The 22,313-nt window shown below is 37.0% G+C and overlaps 1 long non-coding RNA gene across 1 annotated transcript; it reads right to left on the bottom strand.

Moving 5' to 3' along the window:
* Positions 1-1,489: 1,489 nt before the first annotated feature.
* Positions 1,490-16,548, bottom strand: LOC124262634. Its single transcript, XR_006894658.1, has 3 exons — positions 16,438-16,548; positions 14,227-14,231; positions 1,490-1,500 (listed from the first exon to the last, which is right to left on the bottom strand). It is a non-coding gene; the product is annotated as an uncharacterized LOC124262634 (long non-coding RNA).
* Between the last annotated feature and the right edge of the window lie 5,765 nt (positions 16,549-22,313).

The following is a 22,313-nucleotide window of genomic DNA, read 5'->3' as shown; positions in this document are numbered from 1 at the left end:
AACATTAATGTATATACAGTAGATTGGGCCCACAATCAACCGAGACCAAGGATACTTCATTCCATCCGCTTATGATGCACTCATCCACCGAGCCCAATCTACTGTGTAACTCTGCTGTATAAACATCTAATTATTATTTGTACATCATTGGCTTCCACGCCTGTCCTTTGTCTACTCTCTGGCTTCATCAGCTTTCTGCCTAGCCAATTATGTTAATTATGTTGTTTTCTGTGTTACATTGTTACATCCAGTACATATAGACTTCCCCCTTCTTCATGTTCCATTATGCTTGACAACGGTACAAGAATCTGTATCGAAACGTCGCACTCATGAATAAAAAGAAGTTGTTATCCATAAAGTTTGTTCTATATTGTACTTCCCAACTTCTAAATTGCCACTCAAAGAAGTAACCCATGCTTGTCGTAAGAGGCGACTAACGGCTCAATGACTAGGTTGACACATGTCATCGGTTCCCTATTGCGCAGATCGATGCTCATGCTGTTGATCACTGGATTGTCTGGTCTTGACTCGATTATTTACAGACCGCCGCCATATAGCTGGAATATTGCTGGGTGCGGCATATAACTAAACTCACTCACTATAATCGCATACTGACTTAAGACCTTTGCATTTATCGTAGGCAATGACTGTATACTTAATGTCATAATACATTTGGTCACCAGTCAAAGTGTCATACATGTTACAATGACGACTGGAACAGGATACTTCCATACGACATAAAACATTTTTTTTTTTTTTTTTAAAATATTTTTATTTCCCAGAGTACATTTGTTGTTGTGGTACAAAGGCATCATATACAACACATCCTCGTCATCAGACGTTGAGCGAAAACATCACCATCAGTACAATCAATCAATACATCAATACAAAAGCAATCATCGTATGTTCAGGGTAAATTGCTATAATGTATCTGTTATCCTTAACAAAGGCTAATATGTATACCAGTACTTGTATTCAAATGCACTTATCAAATTTTATTGTACTTACATGACATCTAGGTTGGTATAATTGGCAAAAAGTGTATGGAAGGAAGACCAGAAGGCATAGAATTTTGATGGGTTTGCATTTGAAAATGCTGTATATTTGGTAGCTTTGTAATAATTGAGTATTTCCCTTTGAAGCACTGTAAAAACTGGCTTTATATTATTTCGGCTTGTTTTATATAGCATTTATTTCACTATTAGAAACACCAGATTAAGTGGGTTGTTGTTTTTACCTTTGAAACCAAAGATAATATTTTCATGCGACAAATCAATATTTCCTTCAGACAGTATATCCAGCCAATCGGATACCTCCCTCCATACTTTCACGGTATATCGACATTCACACAATAAATGAATAATTGTTTCAGGAGCAGATTCACAGAATGTGCACATTGAAGAGTCTGTGTATTTCATCAAATGTAACTTATGTTTAGTCGTTAAAATATTGTGCGTAATCTTGAAATGAAACCATCTTAACTGTACGCTTTCTGTACATCTATTTGCCATTAAATATATATTAGACCAGTCTTCTTTGTTATATTGTTTATTGAGGATGTGTTCCCATTTTTTTGGCTTGTTGGTCCAGTTTCAACTGGAGGTATAAGTATATTATAAAAGGATTTACTCCTTTGGTTTTGTCCGCAGATACAAGATATATTAAAAGGTAATGTTGGGTGTTTAACCTGATAGGTCCAAGCTGTATCGGGTATTTTTCTGAGTCTGCAATATGCTAAGACAGTACACTTATACCTTCTAGATGAAGGAAGTTTATGTTTGCAATTCCATATTTTTTTTCTATATCAACTTTATGTAAGAAGTTTCCATTCTGATCTAGGATATCACATACTAACATTATTCCTTTTTTTTTGCCATATTTTCATAGTAGATTGACTTTCCCTCTATTTTAATGTTATTATTAAACCATAGAGACTGGTTGAAAATATCTGATATTTCTTGCACATTTGTGTAACACCTTTTTAAGTACTGGCACCATGCCATTAACACGTCACTCCAAAATTGATTTGAGACACTGGGAATAATATTATTGCACACATATTGTGCATCAGCATACCATAATTTATTTGCAATGTCTAGGATTTCATTTGCAATAGATGTACATTTTGAACTGTTGAGCAGCAACCGTTTAATCCACATTATTTTTTGCGCAATTATAGTAATTCTTACAATGGGTACACTTATTCCTCCATCCTTTGGTTTAAGATACATAATTTCTCGCTTTACCTTATCTGTTTTTCCTTGCCACACAAAGTTAAAACACTTTTTTTTTGGAACTTTTGTAATGTGTCTTCAGATGGACTCGGGATGGATGAAAATAGATGGTTTAACTTTGGTAAAAGCAAGGATTTTAAAATAACATTTTTGCCCATTGGTGTCAAATATCTCAGAGACCAAATATTCATTTCTTGGTAGATTTTTCCAAATTTATCATTATAATTTAGGTCTACAATGTTATTTAATTCAACATCAAAAACTATTCCTAAAAGTTTAAAATTTGATTGTGTCCAATCCAGATTCCATTCCTTGCACATCTTATACCTGGATCGTTTTTTTGACCCTATCCATATTAGCCTGTTTTTTTCTGCGTTAACTTTTAACCCTGAAAATCTTGCAAAGAAAGCTAATGTGTTCAAAACTGCATACAAACTTGATTCAGATCCGTCTAAGGTCACTGTAGTGTCGTCTGCAAATTGGGCTAAAAGGCTTTGTATATTACCTATCTTTATCCCTTTAATTTTCTTATTTTTTCTTATTAGAATAGCTAGTATTTCGGCACATAGGATAAAAATGTAAGGTGATATTGGGTCTCCTTGTCGGCATCCCCTAGTTATCTTGAAAAATTCACTCGCAAACCCATTTACTAATACGCTTGATTCACTGTCGTTTAGCAATACTTGTATCCAATTTCGAATACATGGTCCAAAGTTGAAAAAAATCCATTACATTTTGCATAAATTTTCTGTCAACCGAGTCAAAAGCTTTTTCAAAATCAATAAGCAGTAATAATCCTGGAATTTGATATGATTCACTATAGTCCATTACGTCGTATATCTGCCTTGTGACTTCTCCTATGTATCTTCCTTGAATAAAACCTTTTTGATCCTCGCTGATAATAAGTGGTAATATTGTCTTTATTCTATTTGCTATAACTGCAGAAGCTAGTTTGTAAGAGGTATTTAGTAGTGATATTGGTCTCCAGTTTTTAGCATTTTTACTTTTACCACTCTTAGGGATACAAGTAATAAGACCTTGTTTTTGTGATACGGACATGGAACCATTTTCATATGCATATTTCAAGGAGTTAATTAGAAATTTATTTAAGTCATTCCAAAAAAACTTGAGGAATTCACTGGAGAAGCCATCCGGGCCCGGACTTTTATCATTTTTCATTTTCTTTAGAGCGACAAGCGTTTCTTTGTATGTTATTTCTCCCTCTAAAGATAAGGCAGCTTCTTCTGACAGTTTAGGTATTTCATCTTCTATGAACAATTCTTCTAATTTAATTTGTGTGCAGTCTTCACTTAAGTAAAGTTTTTTTGTAGAATGTTCTAGTCTCTTCTAGTATTTCCTTATAATCTTTTATCACTGTACCGTCCTTTTTTTCCAATTCCATTATTGATTTATTTAAAAAATTTCTGCTTTCTAATTGTAAAAAGTACTTTGATGGTTTTTCCCCTTGTTCGATCCACTTTGCCTTAGATCTTATGTATAAACCTTTTATCTTTTGTTTACTAATTTCTTCTAGGTCTTGTTTAACTTCATTTACTTTTTTAAGTATTTCTGTCTTTTTTCCAGCTGGTTCTGTATCCAGGTCGATTTCCAATTCTCTCAATTTATTTTCCAAAGCCTTTTCCCTATTTAAAGTCATTTTCTTTTTTTGTAGATGAATAATATATAGTCATACCTCTAATTTCTAGAAGTAGCATTTCCCATAACAGTTGATCATTTATGGTATATCTTGTTTCTTCAGCTTTTGCTTCCGTTTTAACTTCATATTGTTGTAAGGTATTCTTTATTGTAGTTTTTACTTTTTCAACATATTTTTCATCGTGGAGTAGAGAGTTATTAAACTTCCAAAATCCTTTCCCTCTTATCGTATCTCCCAAAGATATTGCTAGTGAGATTATTGAGTGGTCCGAATTAATGCTTGGGGATATATCTGTTTGTGTAACTGCCTGTAAGAGATTATGTGATACAAGGAAAAAATCTAGCCTTGATTGTTTAAGCGGGGTTGGTTGTCTCCAAGTGAAACGTTTTTATACGGGGTTTGATTCTCTCCAGGGTCTTTCAAGTCTAATAGAGTTATAGCGTTTAATAGTTCTTGTCTGGCTTTTGGGTTATTCGTGTGTTTGTAGTTATAGGTGTCTAAGTCACTGTCTAATACCATGTTCCAGTCTCCACATATTATAAATTTATCGTTTTCTTGTTGTTTTAACATATTTTTGATATTTATAATGGACTCGGGGCAATCTTTATTAGGTCCATATGCATTAATAATTGTGTAGTCACTATCATGTATTTTTACTGTCAGTAGAATGTAATTTCCATTATCCATATCAATTTGTTGACCTGTAACCTTAAATTCAAAATTGTTATTAAAAAGAATAGCTGTTCCCCTTGCATTGCTTCGGAAATGGCTGAAATAACATTCACTATAGCCCCACTGCTGTTTAATGAGCTGTTCTTGCTCAGTAGTGAAATGAACGTCTTGAAGACAGAATATGTTAGCCTTTTTTAGCCTTAAGAACCTGAATACCTGTTTTCTTTTAAAAGCATTATTGAGACCTCTGCAGTTAAGAGATAGAATTTTTAGATTTTCCTTATTTACATTTTGTTTCATTAGTTATCTTAAATGATTTGCAGTAGAAGGAGATGGTTTGATTGACCGTGCAAGTTCTTGGGATGAGTAATAAAGCATCAACAGCAGCAAACATACATTTGGGAATTTTTTGGTACAACAAAGGTGAACAAAAGATATAACAGCAAACAATATATATATGTGTACATTTCCGACTTCCGTCCTGTAATGCTGGTAAAGCATAATATACATTTTACAGCCTTTTCCGTCCGTTTTAATTATAGTTTGTTTTCACTTTTTATGAATCCACTTTAGTTTGGGCTCTGGTTTTATGATATTACTGATAATAACAGTGGCATAGCTTTCTGGATCATTTTTCTTCAGTTCCACAATATCGTGCATATCGTATTTCTGCAAAGGGCCCAGGCCATGTCTCGGTATCAAATATAATCCGTGGTACATAATATTACTAACAATTACATATGTAATTTTTGTTTACTTCAATTATAATGCCCACATTTATATTTCCCAGTATAAGTTGTTGAAAGTGAAAGGCATAATAATAATAGTATAATATTTCTATACCAATTGTGGTACCATGGCAGTTTACGTATTTAGTGGAATCAAATATTTAATACTTAGTATGGCAGCTACTTTGAATGACATAAAGTGGCAATTTAGAATGTTTACCCTGAGGGTACAATTCTTTTCAATGATTTTTCACCGTATCAATGAAAACAACAAATAACAAATAATCTACCAGTTAGGTTTAAATAATCTACCAGTTAGGTTTAAATGAATGAGTCATTTTCCCATGGTAAAGAAAGATTCGTTTTGACAACTGCAATAACAATTGCTTTACATCATCAAAATTGGCATTTTCTCACATGCCAGCAGTTGTCCATACTTTTGGACAATAATCGAACATAAATATTGCAAATTAATAAGCATATTTTTGTAAAAAATGAAGCGAATGTTCCATGGTAGTTTCTTGAATCCATAAATAACCAAATATACATAAATGTCAATGATTCTCTTTTAACATAGTACGTACTTGTGTGTAAAGACCAATTTAACTAATGCTTACCGAGAATACTAAAACATACCTAAATTTACTTAACGTAAAACATAAAATACTAGACTATCCTCATTTTGGCAAGGACAGGGGTTATATTTCTTCACCCACATATGTTTTTTAGCTCAATGTAATCCAACATACAATTGTTCTTTACTTTTGGACTGTAATCAAGCTTAAGTGTTATTGAATAGTAAAACATATTTCTTATTGCAGTATAGTCAATAGTCTTTTACAACTTCTACTATTATACATGTCATAGGGATTGAGCAGTAGCATGTCTCTTTTACATTAGTACAAGAGAAGTATATATAGTATATGGTATGACAGTCTGTTCTATTACCAAAACGAGGTAATAAGTTATTACAAATTTGATAAACCATTATAACATAGATTTCTATAGTAGTTTCATGAACCACTGACTAACCAAATGTACAAAATTATCATGATTTCCTTTAAAATAGTCAACGAAAATATAGGTATGACACTCTCTTATAACCTGGTACACCTTTGGCGTATCGTAAATTATATAAATTGTCATCATTTTGACGGGAATATATGGTATATCACATAGTCAAGATATGATTTTGACTCAGCATAGACCAGCATACTATTCCTATCCATACAAAGGTAATGCATTTTACTTTACTATATTTGCTTTAGAAACAGTATTACTTTCCATACTGCACTGCATATTTAGGGAGGCTAGTACACACAAACACACCCATAGACAAATGTGCCTACGCATATATAGATATACACACATAGATATAATAGGTAGATAGGTGTCCAGAGTACATTTTCATAACAGTTTCATGAACCAATGACTAACCAAGTGTACAAAATTGTCAATGATTTCCTTTTAAAGTACTCCACATTTATAAGAAAGTATAAGTATAACACGTCTTTATCAGGAAAAGTCTTATCTAACATGGTAGACCCCTAGCGTAATGCGTATAATGATAATCTATCCTCGTCTTGACGAGAATAAAGAGTGTATTGTATCGCCAAGGTATGTTTTTGGCTCAGAACAGACCAACTTACAGTTCCTATCCATACATAGGTATTGCATTTATCTTTACAGTATTTACTTTAGAAGGGGTATTACTTTCTATACTATACTGCAACATTTAGGCAGCCCGGAATCGCCAAACCATGTTTTTGACTCAGCGTACACCAACATACTATTTCCGTCTGTACAAAGGCAATTCATTTTACTTTACTGTATTTGTTTTAGAAGCAGTATTACTTTCTATATACTGGACTGCATGTTTTCAGGGGATTAGTAAACACAGATACACCCATAGACATAAATGTGCATGTGTATATATACATACACATAGACATATATATATAGATATAGTAAGTAGCTAGGTGTCCAAAGTACATTTTCATAACAGTTTCATGAATTGATGGCTAACCAAGTGTACAAAATTGTCAATGATTTCCTTTTAAAGTACTCCACGTTTATAGGAAGATATAAATATACCACATCTTTATCAGGAAATGTCCTATCTAACATGGTAGACCCCTAGCGTAATGCGTAGGATGATAATCTGTCCTCGTCTTAACGAGAATAAAGAGTGTATCGTTTCGCCAAGGTGTTTTTGACTCAGAACAGACCAACATATAATTCCCATCCATACATAGGTATTACATTTAACTTTACAGTATTTACTTTAGGAGGGGTATTACTTTCTATACTATACTGTAACGTTTAGGCAACCCAGTGCACACATATACACCCATATATTTACATACGCAGATACGTATATATGTATACCCATACATACCTACACATACACATAAATATATATATAGATAAGCAGCTAGATGTACAAGAGAATAACTTACATCACTTATTTCTACCAATAATGTTGCTGTAGATTAATAGGTAATTTATTTTAGCAGAATTACATCGTATTCATTTTGGGGAGCCATGAATAGATTATAAATGGTTTACCTTTAAATGGCGTGTGTATCCAGAATAATCCAAAGTTCAAAAGAAACACACATGAATGTCAAAAGATACACATTGACATTTACACAAGGAAATATATGCGGGAGTCACATTGCATTTGCATTTCACCATGTCCTTAGGTAGATAGGCTCACAACCATAGTTCGATGAAAGCTGTACTGAAAGTGAATTTTACACTGTTCTTTGACACCATCCTCCTTTGTCCAGACTGAATATTGAATATATATCACACTCTCGTCATATGAGTAATTTCACGCTATGGTCCTTTATTGTTTGTGTTTTTTTACTTTGTTTTGGTAGTTAACATGTGTCGACATTGCATCTCTTCTTCGATGCTCGTCCAACCTAGTGGGTTGCGATGTTTTCCTGTGGTCGCTCGAGTGAATAAGTTTATCAGTAAATAATAAGCATGGTCGTCTCGGTTGTTCCGGTCCGCGTGATATCACACACATGAATGTCAGAAAATACACATTGACATTTACACAAGGAAATGTATACTAGGGAGTCTCATCGCATTTACATTTCAGCATATCCTTAGGTAAATAGGCTCACAACCGTAGTTCAATGAAAGCTGTACTGAGAGTGAATTTTACACTGATCTTTGGCACCACCCCTCCTTTGTCCAGACTGAATATTGGATATATATCACATTCTCGTCGTAAGAGTAATTTCACGCTATGGTCCTTTCTTACTTGTGTTTTATATTTTGTTTTGGTGGTTCACATGTGTCGGCATTACATCTCTTCATCGATGCTCGTCCAACCTAGTGAGTAGCGATGTTTTCCCGTGGTCGCTCGAATGAATAAGTTTATCAGTAGATACAATAAGCATGGTCGTCTCGGTTGTTCCGGTCCGTGTGGTATCACACTTTCTTTACAGACTATATTGCAACTGGTGACTCCTCAATCCAAATAGTTTTCCATTCACAATTTTTGTTCTGTCTGTAGAGCAATTTGACGTCCCTCCTTTTCAACAATTCTCGTTTGTACGCTATACTCTTTTCGAAGTTGATAGGCACGTGTGGCGAGTTTCCCACGATATTTCTTCAGCTTGACAGGTAAGTCTGTGCGTATTGAGATGCGCTTCTCTAGGAGCATTTGTCTGTTTGGGCCAATGGCTTTGAAAACGGATTGTCTGTCCGTCATACGGATGAATTTTACCACTATAGGTAGTGGCATCTGGGCGGACCGCCCTGTTGTCGTGAAACGGGGAGGCGGTGGATGTTGACAAATCCATCTTTTCGAAATCTTCAACCTTCATTTCCGCTAATAGTTCGCGAATTCCAGTCTCGGCGTTGATGTTGTCCGGTATTCCATATACAAGTAAGTTCTGTTTCCGGGAATACATTTCGAATAACATGTCTTTTCTGTCCATCTCCTCACGAAGTTCGTCCACTTCAGATTTTAGTGTTTCAATCTGCTTACGGTTTTCGTCGATGGACTGTGCATTGAAGGTGATTGATGTCATTACTTCTTGTATTTTAATGTTCGTGTTTTCCAGTTCTCCGTGTAGTTTATCCATTTTCTCCGTTAATTTGTCCGAGTGTTTGTTGAGTTCTGTCTTGAAAAAGGCTTTCATGTCTGTGCCTTCTGCCATGTTGTCTTCGTTTCCCGCCTTTTTGTCGTTTGATTTATCTGAGAGAGATTTCTGCCTATGGTCGTTTTCTAACCTAAATCTGTCCAGGTTAGTGAAGTTTGATGAGTTAGTCACTTCCTTGAACTTTTTCTGGCTACGTGTAGCTGCCATCACTTGGATTCAAGGCGATTTAGACGGAGCTCGCGCCAATGCGTCCTACCCCGCGCGTTGCATGACCGGAAGTCGACATAAAACATAGTGTTGTTTTGAAAACATTCCACTTATAATCGCAATGCGTTCACGACAGTTAGTCAACCCGTGACGATCCGGGCTAGAATTGATCTTCAGTAACCCATGCTTGTTGTAAGAAGTGACTAACGGGATTGGGTGGTCAGCCTTGCTGACTTGGTTGACATATGTCATCGGTTCCCAATTGCTCAGATCGATGCTCCTGTTGTTGATCACTGGATTGTCTGGTCCAGAAATTATTATTTACAGACCACCGGTACGGCGTAAAACTAAACTCACTCACTATAATCGCATACTTTATGACTTTATGACCGCTACTTAATGCTATAATACATTTGGTCACCAGTCAATGTGTGTCATACATGGGATGCTACGAAGATAAGCGGGACAGAGTACTTCCATACAACATGATGGTTGACAAGACTGCCCTGACAACTGAAACCTGCATGCGCCACTGCGTCAAATTACGTCTACTTTGGAACAGAGGTAATAAAACACATCTTCTTTACTTACAACTCCCTGAGAATTGTTAAACAACATCTTTAGGTTTAAACACAAATATTTTCATATGCCATGATAAAATTCCAAAATATACCATGAATCACTGTTTGGTGCAAAAAGGGGTTACAAATCAATCTCGAGTCTGACGAACACGGACACACACAGTCAGAGATACATAGGTATGTGTATAGATACGTGTTTCCCTACATTTTGAGTTCCAACTTGAACTGTGGATCAGTCTGTCAAAGAACCAACAAACAACAAAAGAAATGCTCTGTGATTAACAATTGTATTCTAAAATTAACTCTTCACAAATCAATAGTAATCGGTATAAAGGAATTGCTATAGCAGTGCAAATTCAAGGGTAATATAATACTTAATCACTGATTATAACAATAAAGCCAGTGGTGGTAATATTCACCTCTCATCAACAGTAATTCAATAGGCCTGACATGGTGTAATAATGGTCACACACCATGCTGGTGAGATGAGAGGAAAGAGTTAGCTCCCCTTATGTACCTAAGATAAAGGTACTTAAAAAATGTACAATACAATAGCACTTTCCAAAACATGGAAGAACAGGCGAACGGTAGAGAGTTCCATAAGTTGTACAATGTAACTAGAAAGGAAGAGTTTCTTTTTCAGTGATGTTTGTCAAATTTCCTTGAAAATCCAGGATTATCAAAACCTGAGGCATTTTCCTTCAAAAGGACAGCTACAGCACTATAGTCACAGTCGGTGAGTGAGTGAATGAGTTTTACGCCGCTTTCAGCAATATTCCAGCACTATGGCAGTAGACAAAAGAAAATAAAGATGAGTTATGATTGTATCAAGTGTTCAGAATATCACGAATGTACATGTAAAGCAGGAGGTTCAAGTGTTTCAAACTGGCGCTGAGACTGCTGTGAATACATGTAATGGTTTTCTGTTACTGTATACATTTCCTATTGAATTTCAATAAGACCGAATTAAATCCTCAACAACTATAGTCACCTGTATCTCTTACAAGTTTAAAAGATTTTTTCAAAATTTGGTGCTTGGATAAAGAAGAATTCAAAGGAATGGCTATAAAATTCCCAATAATTATTGTTGTCCAAACCAAGTTTCGCTCTTTTGTCATGTACAAGTGAGAAGTTCTTTCTTGTTTTGGTGAATGGGGACTTTTACAATATATTCCACTTTTGTTTGAACCGGCTGTACCTGGCCTTGATCAGTCACATGACCAATACATTTTCAAGTGCCTGTGTAAATTCATACATATATAATCACATAAGTGAACAGTTTTTTATATCAATTTCATGACCACATTGGCACAAAACTCACGTTTGTTTTTACCGCATATCAGCTGCCATTATGACCCGGATGTTGAACTAATTCCATAATAACACGTGGACGTCTAATGTACAATCAGGCGTTTATCATAACATATATAATTTATAACTTGAAAAGGTCTTTGATGGTCATTAACATCAAACACGTCTAAGTTCTGTGTCAGAAATGTTTGCAAAGTGTTCAACGATGTTTTGGTCTCAGATAGCTTGAAGCATTGGAATAAGTTGTAGGGACGCTCAACCACTAAGCAGACTGCTTCAGGATGTCAGATACGGTTGATCGTCCAATCTTCACATCAAACTCAGCAAAAGTGATGACTTCTTGTTGTGTTGTCTGGGGTTTGTCTTTCTTCAAAAGGAGATTTTTTCTTGATCAATGGCGTAACTTCTACAAGGGGTCGCTTAGCAGGTGGTGTACTGGTGACAAACATCTTGTGATGAAAACTCATGTCGGTTGTAAACTAATTACCGCTCACGTGTAATTGTTTGTATACGGTCAGATCATCCGACCGGCTGTGTTGATTGTCGGATGAATGAATGTTTTTACAATGTATTTACAATAATCAGTTGCTAGATTGGTGTGTCGGAGTCAGAATGCGAGAATGTCGGATTAACGAGAGTAATTATCACTGTTTTAAATGGTTCCCTAATTTTTTGTCGGATTAACGTGACTGTCGGATTAATGAGTGTCGGATTAACGAGAGCTGATTGTATTTAGCTAAATTCACAGTCATTCAAAGAAGGTATGAATCATTTTTAGCTCTACCTTGCATTCAATGGGAAGTCTGATGGTTTCACTGGTGTAGTGGATTGCAGGTAGTGCCATTTATGGAAGGTCGTTGTACATAACTTTGCATTGGTAAAGCTCATCTGCAGTCAGAAAAGCTGTAACTTGCCTGGCACCTCTGTCATTGGAATCTGCCAAAACCTTCTTTGAGTCAAACTTGCTGACGTTCTTGTCTTGACTGATTCTGTCATTGATACTTGGTATTGGGTAAGAGTCAGTTCTAGAAAAGCATTTACACCGTTCATATCGGTACAGCATCTATAAGTTCCATCACGCTTCAGCACCAGAGTAAAGGTGCATTCCAGTCACTTTGACATTGTTTAGTAAAATCATTGTCCAGCATGTATTGAACCGATCGCCTGGTATTAGCACAGAATAGCCAGTTTCACCTACTTTACTATTAATAGCATAAGGTCAGTGGTACCTAGCACTTTTAACCCTTTGTTGCCAGTACTGAAATCTCTCTCTTCCTACATCTTGTTATTATGCACGTTCATCATGTCCTTGTTCTGATTATCCCTGGCAGTCTGAGCAGCCTCCTCATGGTGAAGGGTGGTTAATGCTAGAAGCTCTTCCTCATGACGAGTGAGTGAGTGACTTAAGACTTTAAGCCACATCAGCAATATTTCAGCCATATTGTAACTAAAAACATCCCCATGAGGACTCGGGATAAAACATGTCCACCTGTTTTCTGTGGGATGGACCCTGATTCCGTGGAGGAGGAGATTCAGGCGGTTGAGGGCACTGGTTCAGTAAAAAACTTGATTGTCATTGATAGAGAATTATAACTAGCATGCAACTTTAAAATGTGACCTAGAGCTATTAAGGACAACATTAAAAAATATAAAACTATGGTCGCTCATATTTACAATATAAATTAATATATTATCAGAAAATGACTTGTATTAGTGACAATATCGTATGACAAAAAGAGTCCCGTTTGAACCAGCAAAATAGAAACACTGACAAGTTTAAAATATTCAATAATACACTCTTCAAAAAAAGAAACGCAAAATGAAATTCAAGAATGATACTTACAATTTTGTACACATATGTAAACTCAAACATTTTTTTAGGGTTGCACATTGTTTCTGGAATGTTTTAGAAGATCATGCTTGACCAAACGCAACCAAAAATAATTTTGAACGGTTTTATCAATCAGGATTGTCATGATGAGCATGGATGTCATGCAGCACGAATATCAGGCACAATGATTGTTTCTCACATGCAAAGCATGAGTACAGCATGTGACTATAAAAGACCAAAATGAATCTCACAATTTCATCCACGATCTTTGCAAGTACTGTACACGAAATCAGGCAATTGGACGATTGCAAGCTGGCGAATCAAAGAGTGAGGTGGCAAGGATCTTCAACGTTCGTCCCAGCACAATAACTCGATTGTGGGATCGATTTCGTCAAACAAATTCGACAAATAACCATCCAAGATCAGGAAGACCTAGAGTCACCACACCTGCCCAAGATCGGTAACTCCGGGTAATCCACCTACGTGACTGCCATCGTACCGCCCGGGACACAGCACAAGAACAGTTTGGAGCCCTAAGAGTGTCCATTCAGACAATCAGGAACCGTCTGAGTGAGATGGTGTATCACGGTGCTGCCATGGAACCTGGCAAACTGGAGGCGAATATGGTTTAGCGATGAATCTCGTTATCTCGTCAGGCAACGTGATGGTAGAGACCGTGTCTACACACGACGTCATGAACGTTTTGCTCCTAACTGCATCAGACATGTGGACAGATTCGGAGGAGGGAGTGTTATGGTGTGGGGAGAGATCTCATACACCCGCAGATCGGAACTTGTGCATGTCCAAGGCAATCTGGCGGCCTAATCGATACATCGACCAGATTCTCCGTCCGAACGTCCTTCACTTTGTTGACCGTCAACGGCAGCTCTTCCAACAGGACAATGCCAGGCCCCACACAGCACGTGCCACCGTGGACTACCTGGCCAATAACAACATCAATACCCTCCCCTGGCCCTCCAGATCCCCAGATCTAAACCCAATCGAACACCTTTGGAATCAGATCAATAGACGGGTACGTCGACGTCATACAGTGGTAGCAGCTGGAGGTGGTCATACGAGGTACTGACTTCAACACCACCCGGTGGACAGCAGTAATGACTGTGATGACTGTTATTCTCATGAAGTATGGACAAGATAGCAATGCATTGCTCCAAAAAATTTCATTCATGTATCTTAATTTTCCCCTTATCTACACGTCCTTGAATAACACCCAATTTTCATTGATATTTGGGTTTTGCGTTTCATTTTTTTGAAGAGTGTATATTGAACAAAAAGCTACAATGAATGACAATACAGTTTTCTAATACTATGCAATTGAATCACAAATCTAAAATATAGGGTCACAAATATGAAATATTAACTCCCCAGTCTTGATATTTACAGTGAGAACAGATATACTGAATGAAAGATGTTTACAATGACAGCAGTTGAATAGACAATCACAGTCAGTCTTGAAATGTTGAACAACTTGACGATGGCAGACAGATGTGCATAAATCCAGTCATGTGAAAAGTCCCATCGTGCAACTCAACAAGCAGCCTTTACATAGCTCTTACACATATCTCGAGCATTCTAGCAAAACTAGGCTCCATCATTATTCTCTCAGAACGTTATGCAGTCATATGGAACACATGGCATAATGGAAGCCATAAATAAACCAGATTGTCAAGGGAGGCAACTCTGAAGCGCTATAAAAAAGGCTACAATTAATATTGCCACTGAACATATATGAAGCGAAATGCGAGCCAAAACCCACACTCAAAACTTTAAACATTGTGACCCATAATAACTATCACTTAATCAATGTGATGATACAATTACAAAAAACACACTCTCATAAAAATATGGCTGAAATGTTGCTATCATGACTATAAAGCCAACCACATTCACTCACTCACTCACTCACACTGAAACTTATTCTGCACTTGATCTGGCACTCCTCGATTTAACCCTGTAAAATGAATTTGAGTGGATTGTCTGTGATGACCTATGTGGGGCAATCACTTGTGATGATCCACTTTTTATCAAGAAGGAATATCAAACATGATCTGTCAGGAACATTAAAGACAGTTGTTATATACTCAGCAGCAAAAAAACAAACCCCAAACGTCAGTGCGAATTCAAAATTAGATAGGCACTGTAATAAAACCATTACAGAAAAGGACATAATAGGCGGATCAAAAACATTTTTTGTGTACAATATCATAACACATCAATAAAGAACTCAGCTCAATTTCACGACATTAGGTGAACGTTTGCAGTCCCTTCAGACTCTTGACTTCAGTATCTAGTGTGACTATCACGAGCTGCAATAACTGCAGCACAGCGTCTGTGCATGGAGTGCACCAATCGATTGATGAAGGCCATTGGCACCTGGAACCACACTCTGAGAAAGGCCTGGCACAATAAATCGGCTGTGTTCGGTCATGGTATGACATTATTCAGTCTCCTCTGAATTTCATCCCAAAGATGTGCAATAGGGTTTAAATCAGGACTAAGGGCTGGCCACTGCATAATGTTGACATAGTTCTGCTGTAGGAAGTCCCGTGTAGCTCTGGAAGTATGGGCCCGGGCGATATCATGCTGGAAAATGTTGTTCCGGTGACGTGCACAATGTGGTATGACGTGGGGTCTGAGAGCTTGGTCGATGTAGCCACCGCTGTGATGCCGCCTCCTCTCCCTGGACCAAGGTTCTGGAACACCTCAGGACCCACTCTCTGGTTCAGGCCTATTCCACCCCATACTATGATGCTTGCACCTCCCATGAGTCTCTTTCCATAACACACTGGTCTGAGTAACGCTGTCCACGTCGTCGCTATATTCTTGTTGTGCCATCTGCAGTTGATATGCAGTACCGATTCTAATCTGTAAACAGAACAGTTCTCTATTGGTTGTATTGTATCGCCAGTTTTGGTGTGGTAGGGCAAACTGTAGACGTTCACGACGAGGGGTGAGGATAAGTCGACGGTAAGGTCTACGGCAATGGAGGTTTCCGCTGTTAAGACTTCGGTGTCTGGCGTGCTGTTTCGGATGCCTGAATGAAAGAATTCTGTACATGCTGTCGCACAAACTCTTGTCGTCTTGTGGCCACCCTTGTCTGCCAGTACAGGGGCGATCATTTGTGGTGTTGGTGGCCCGGAAACGTTGCTGCAGCCTGCAGATGGTCCGAACGTTGACCTGGAAGTGATTGGCAACAGCTTGTGCAGTGTGGCCAGTTTCAAGTCTTCCTAGCGCCTGGTTCCTCTGAGCTGCTGTGTGTCACGGCATCCTGCTGACGTAGTAATGTGAATGTTTTAATCAGGTTTGGGGTTGCATTTTATAGGGCTGGTCCTTGTGAGCAGCACGTGCAGCATGAGTTGCATGAAAAACATGGAGAACACCGTACCATCTCTGAGGTCAGGTTGCACATTTGAGACCATTTCCTGGGTTCAATTTTGAGTTTCGGAAGGAATGTCTTTGCTCAGATAAAGTTGGAGATGAGTTTACAGTTATCCGTTTCTGCAAAGGAAAATTCCAAACTGACTTTTATTTTGCTGTTTAGTATATATACAAAAGACCACTACCAATATATTTTGCAAACCTACATATTCATAAAGTATGGTACAATAATGAATGCAAACAGGTTAGCAAGTATATTACAAAAAGCAGACAAATACTTTTCGCTGACATCCTGCAGTCTCAAACTTTGATAAAGTTAAAGGCTCAATGTCCATATAAACAAAAGGCATATAAACGTAATAAGCATCAGTATATTCTGGTACAATGACGTCAAAGGGTGTAACGTGATACGCAGGCCAAAAGCCAAAGGACCAAAGGTATTGTTCAACATCTCTTTCCTGACATTTAAAAAACTTAATATATCTTAATAAACTTTGATGAATTATAATTTAGTAGAATAAAACTGAACTGTGAGTGTATGTATCCTCAAAGTGTGTGTTATAATATTGTCCTCCAGTGAGTGACTACATGTAAGTTCATAAAACATATCGGCAGTATTTCAGCCATACCGTGACAAAACAGTTATAGATTAATAATACATCAAACTTGTCAAAAGTTTGTACCGTAAAAACAGCTAGAATATCACAGATACAGTACAACCAGAAATTATTGAGAATTTATAGATTGTATTTTTGATATTTTTTTCACTCATTACTCACGTATTAAATGTGAATATTAGCAGAACATAAATTCAGATTCAAAGACAGGTGAACAGTTAGTATTTTGTCAAGTCACCATGGGCAGCAATGCAGGCTTCAATGTGGCGGGGCATACTACTGATCAAAGAAGTTAGAAAGTCGTGGTCCATGGTGTCCCAGTATTGGACCACCTCTTCTTTCATGTCAGCAATATTTGTCAGGTTTTTCTTATTGACACTTTCCTTCATAAGTCCCCAAACATTTTCTATTGGATTTAGGTCAGGGCTAAAGCTTGGCCAATCTAATAATGTCATATTTGGGGTCCGAAACCAGGCCTGTGAATGCTTTGAACGATGTTTTGGGTCGTTGTCCTGCTTGAAAATCCAAAACTTTCCATAGAACACGTGGAATTCCTCGATTTTTCTGCCAACCCTTTGCGTGCAGCTCAGTTCTAATTGTCTCATTACAGACAGCCACAGTTCCTCTATCAATCATATCCAGCCTTAAGTTTTCTAAACTCCTTCGTTTGTTTTTAGAAACAAGAATACCAAGCCGCCCCCTGTCACCGACAGTCAATTTTCTGGGCCTACCTGCGCCTCGCTGGAGCTCAATGCCATATCCATTTACAATATTTTTCAAAACACGATAAACAGTGGACAAAGGGATGCCTGTTCTACTTGATATCACTTTAGCTGATCTGATGTCCTTGTTATAATACTCTAAAATCAACTTCGTCTTCTCTAAATCATCCATACTGAGGATCACTGAAAATGTCATCTGCTAGCAAGTAAACAAAGGGGGAAAACTCTTCACAAACTAATGAAAAAGGATTAACGGAGTTGTCTCTCTTGAATGAAACCAAGCACTTGATAGCTGGTCAAGGTTGTTTTTACTAGAAATCCAATTAAACATATTCCTAAAATTCTCAATAATTTCTGGTCATACTATATAGATGTAAAACTAGTATGAAAATCTGAAACTTGTTCTCTGTGGAAGACAATACAATATTAAAACAAGCCTAATTATCTTACGAATCCGAAAAATCATCAGTCTTTGAATTGTAAGACTGAACCTTTTGGATTTCGAAAGGCAACTTTACATCAGAATACATGTTCATACCCTTTGGAAAAAGGCTTTAATACAAGTTTTATCGGTTTTATACAAAGTTGGAACTATGTCACCCAATGTGTTTTTAAGATATTTAATTCTCAGATTCAACCCATTTTATTATATGGATCTGAAATATGGGGTTTTCAGCGTTTTGATTGTATTGAGAGAGTGCATCTTTTAGCCTGTAAAAAGTAACCTCAATGTAAGCTCAAAGACACCTAACTGCATGGTATATGGCGAATGTGGCAGATTTCCTTTGTATATCAATTCTCACATAAGATGTTTAAAATATTGGTTTAAGGTTCTAAATATGCACGAACAACGTCTGCCAAAATTAGCTTACAATATGCTTTTAAATCTGGATAATTTGGGAAAACACACTTGGGTAACTGATATCAGAAATTTATTATTTTCTCACGGTTTCGGTTTCGTATGGTTGAGCCAAACAATTGGCGATGTGAACTGGTTTATTAATGAATTTCGTGTTAGATCAATAGATATGTTCAAGCAAGAATGGAAATCCACCCTAGATTCAAGCTCACGATATGAGATTACAGGACCTTTAAAACGTTACTCCAGCCAGAAAAATACTTATCAATAATTACAACATATAGTTTAAGAACAATGTTCGTAAAGTATCGTTTAGGTTTGTTATCTTTAATGATTAATGAGGGTAGAAAAACCTCTGTCCAGAAAGAACGTCGATATTGTCCTTTATGTAACGTTGGAATAGAAAATGAAATTCATTTTACCCTGATATGTCCTTGTTATCACGAATTAAGACAGAAATATATACTGCACCATCTTCTTGCAAAGCAGCCCCATTATGCATATATATCTTTGTTACAAACCAATAATGAAAATATTCTTGCTCAATTGTCCTTATATATAAAATATGCATTAGCTAAAAGAGATCTTCTTATAAAGCGAATTGTATACCCCTTTAAATATATATGTAAATATCCAGAATATTCCTTTATCACTGTAACTCTCATGTATATGGGCCGGAGGCCTTTCATACAATAAACATCTTTTGACTTTGACTCTCTCGGTACAAAAATCATCCCCGGATCTTGGACAAGTAGACGGCCAACAACTGATGTTAAATTACCATACTTTGGATCATGGGGACTTGACAAAACCAATTTCAAAAATTAAAAGTAATATCAAAATTAACTTTACGAAAAAGACTGTGTTTACATTGAAATATTTATCCTTTATGGAGGGAAGTTAAACAAAGCAAACAGGACAGGAAGTGTAGAGGTCTGTAAAAAGAGGATGAAAGACACAGATTTCCAAGTTAGTTTGCAATTCAAGACAATATTGGTTAATAACTAGTGTCCGTCTTAAGATGCTCGATTTGGAGTTCTTAACTTTGATTTTATGGATGGTTCATGTTTCATACCTTTGATGCCATAGATTTTGGGTACAAAACCAGTCAATAACAGCAAAAAAGAGCTGAATAGCATGCCACCACGGTCTTAAAGATCTGATGTGGCAGCTGAGTGCTCGTGCCTGGAAATCTTAATCTTTGGACACGAATATGTCAGAGTTGCAGCAACCATAAAATGGAACACATATCCAGTCAATCTGAAGCAATATAGGAATATTTCAAGTCTTCACTAAAAACAAATCTGTTTAAGTGTTGACAAATCTGTCAAACTCCCTCATTTTCCTAAAAGCTTCCTGTCTGATAATTTTATACACTCTAGAATGGATATAATTTTATCATTATTATCATTAAAACTTATTATTATCAGTACTACTATACTACTCACTGGCATCCTTTTCCATTACTATTAAGATGCATATGTGACAATTACTACCAGGAAACTTGCTATTTTGTACTAGAATGTAGCAGATTAATGACAATACCTGTAACAGGACTTTAGAAATGTTTGGGCAGAAAAGCTATTCAGCCAAATACAAAGGTGCATCAAGTTGGTTGTGGTAAGCATTGGCTTGCGATGCTTACTTTTTCTCATTACAGATCGGGGCTGAATGCTACTGCAGTGATGTCATCAAATCTTCCTACAACAAGATGCCAGAAAAGGAATGCAATGTTGCTTGTTCAGGCGACAGGAGCTTGATGTGTGGAGGACACTTCAAGATATCCATCTATAAGATTAACGCTTAAATTACCATGACATCATTTCATGCTTTTACTTTCAACGTGTTTTCACCGATTTTCAGTAATCCATTTTCCTGCAAAATGGAAACTGTTTTGTTTGAAAATGGGGAATAACTCTTCACTGCCGGTGAAATTTTACACTGAACAGTTCAAGATGTAATGATATTTCATATGCGAATTTTGTTGACTGAAGTGTGAAACGAACAAAATTAGCATACTTGAAAATGAGAAAGAAACAAGGCCATTAAGGTTCTCTTGAAGGTATACGTATGCACATTTCTCCATGCTTTGTTCCTAGTAAGTAAAGTTATTCTGGTAGATATAATACCCACCCTCTGAAATATGTTGTTTTTTTCTCTTCTATTCAATGGCGTTTACATTAAATTGTTCCAGATAGATAAGATATATCATACAATAATCAGCTGTCGGTTGAATTAATTTTCGGTATGAATTCTCTGTATTTAAATCTTTGTTAAACAATTTTGAAATAATTGTGACGAAATATGTTGAGGACACTGGTTCCAGGAATAGCATTCCTTTGACCAATTCACCACTTCGACTTCCTCCAGACGGGCGGTAGAATGGACCGGTAAATCGACTGGTCATGTCAAGTTCTGTGCATCTATATCGTGTTGCTCAGATTGAATAAAATATTTGGAATTTCTGTCAGATGTCTTGGCTAAATGTTAGTTTGAATTTCCAATGAGCAGCTTCCCTTCATAATTTGCCTAGAATGCAAATCCCCAGTCTAGTTGAATATTAACGTTTATATTGTCTGCTGGAGTATATCATCCGGGTAGCCTTGGTACGTCACGGTGGAGGTCCACTTGTATTTAGCGTTGTCTTTGTGATACTACGTGGAGGGTGGGGAGCTCAAATGATGAACAAAATACCTCCACCAAAACAATCGAAACGTCAACTATGATGATGAACTGAGAATATTAGCCACATGGTCTTGTGATTGAGACAATTCATAAGACACGTCTTAAACTGAAACTCTTTGCAATAACCTAGGGTATTCATGGCTTAGCTATTGAGGTTAAGAACATCAGATCATTGAGATCAGAATATATGTTGATAGAATGTAGCAAGAAACCTATTAACCTAATGTCGATTGTTTCGTTTGTCCAATTTCAGTCACATCTCACAGAACTCTCAATAGCAGCAAAGGAATTGTACACGACAGGGACCAATTGTTCAAAAACATGACTGAAATTGAAATAACATCCCAACGGCTGATATGCTAGTTATTCCGCAATGATCATTAAGCAGATCTGCAGTGTCAGTTGTGAAAACATACATGTCCTTCCTCTTCAACCCTCACTTTGAAATCAAATAAATTTCGAAATATTTCACGCACACAAATAGTCTTCACAGTTTCGAATTCTGTGGGAAATTTCCTGTCTCTCGAGGGCGGTGGGGTAGCCTAATGGTTAAAGCGTTGGCTCGTCACGCCGAAGACCCGGGTTCGACTCCACACATGGGTACAATGTGTGAAGCCCATTTCTGGTGTCCCACGCCGTGATGTTGCTAGAATATTGCTAAAAGCGGCGCAAAACCAAACTCAGTC

The sequence above is a fragment of the Haliotis rubra genome, unplaced genomic scaffold, assembly GCF_003918875.1.
Source record: "Haliotis rubra isolate DU_JTF1 unplaced genomic scaffold, ASM391887v1 Scf848, whole genome shotgun sequence".
In the NCBI taxonomy this organism is placed as follows: Eukaryota; Metazoa; Mollusca; class Gastropoda; order Lepetellida; family Haliotidae; genus Haliotis; species Haliotis rubra.
Note: the sequence above shows the minus strand (reverse complement) of the source record. Positions and strands in the feature narration are given on the sequence as shown.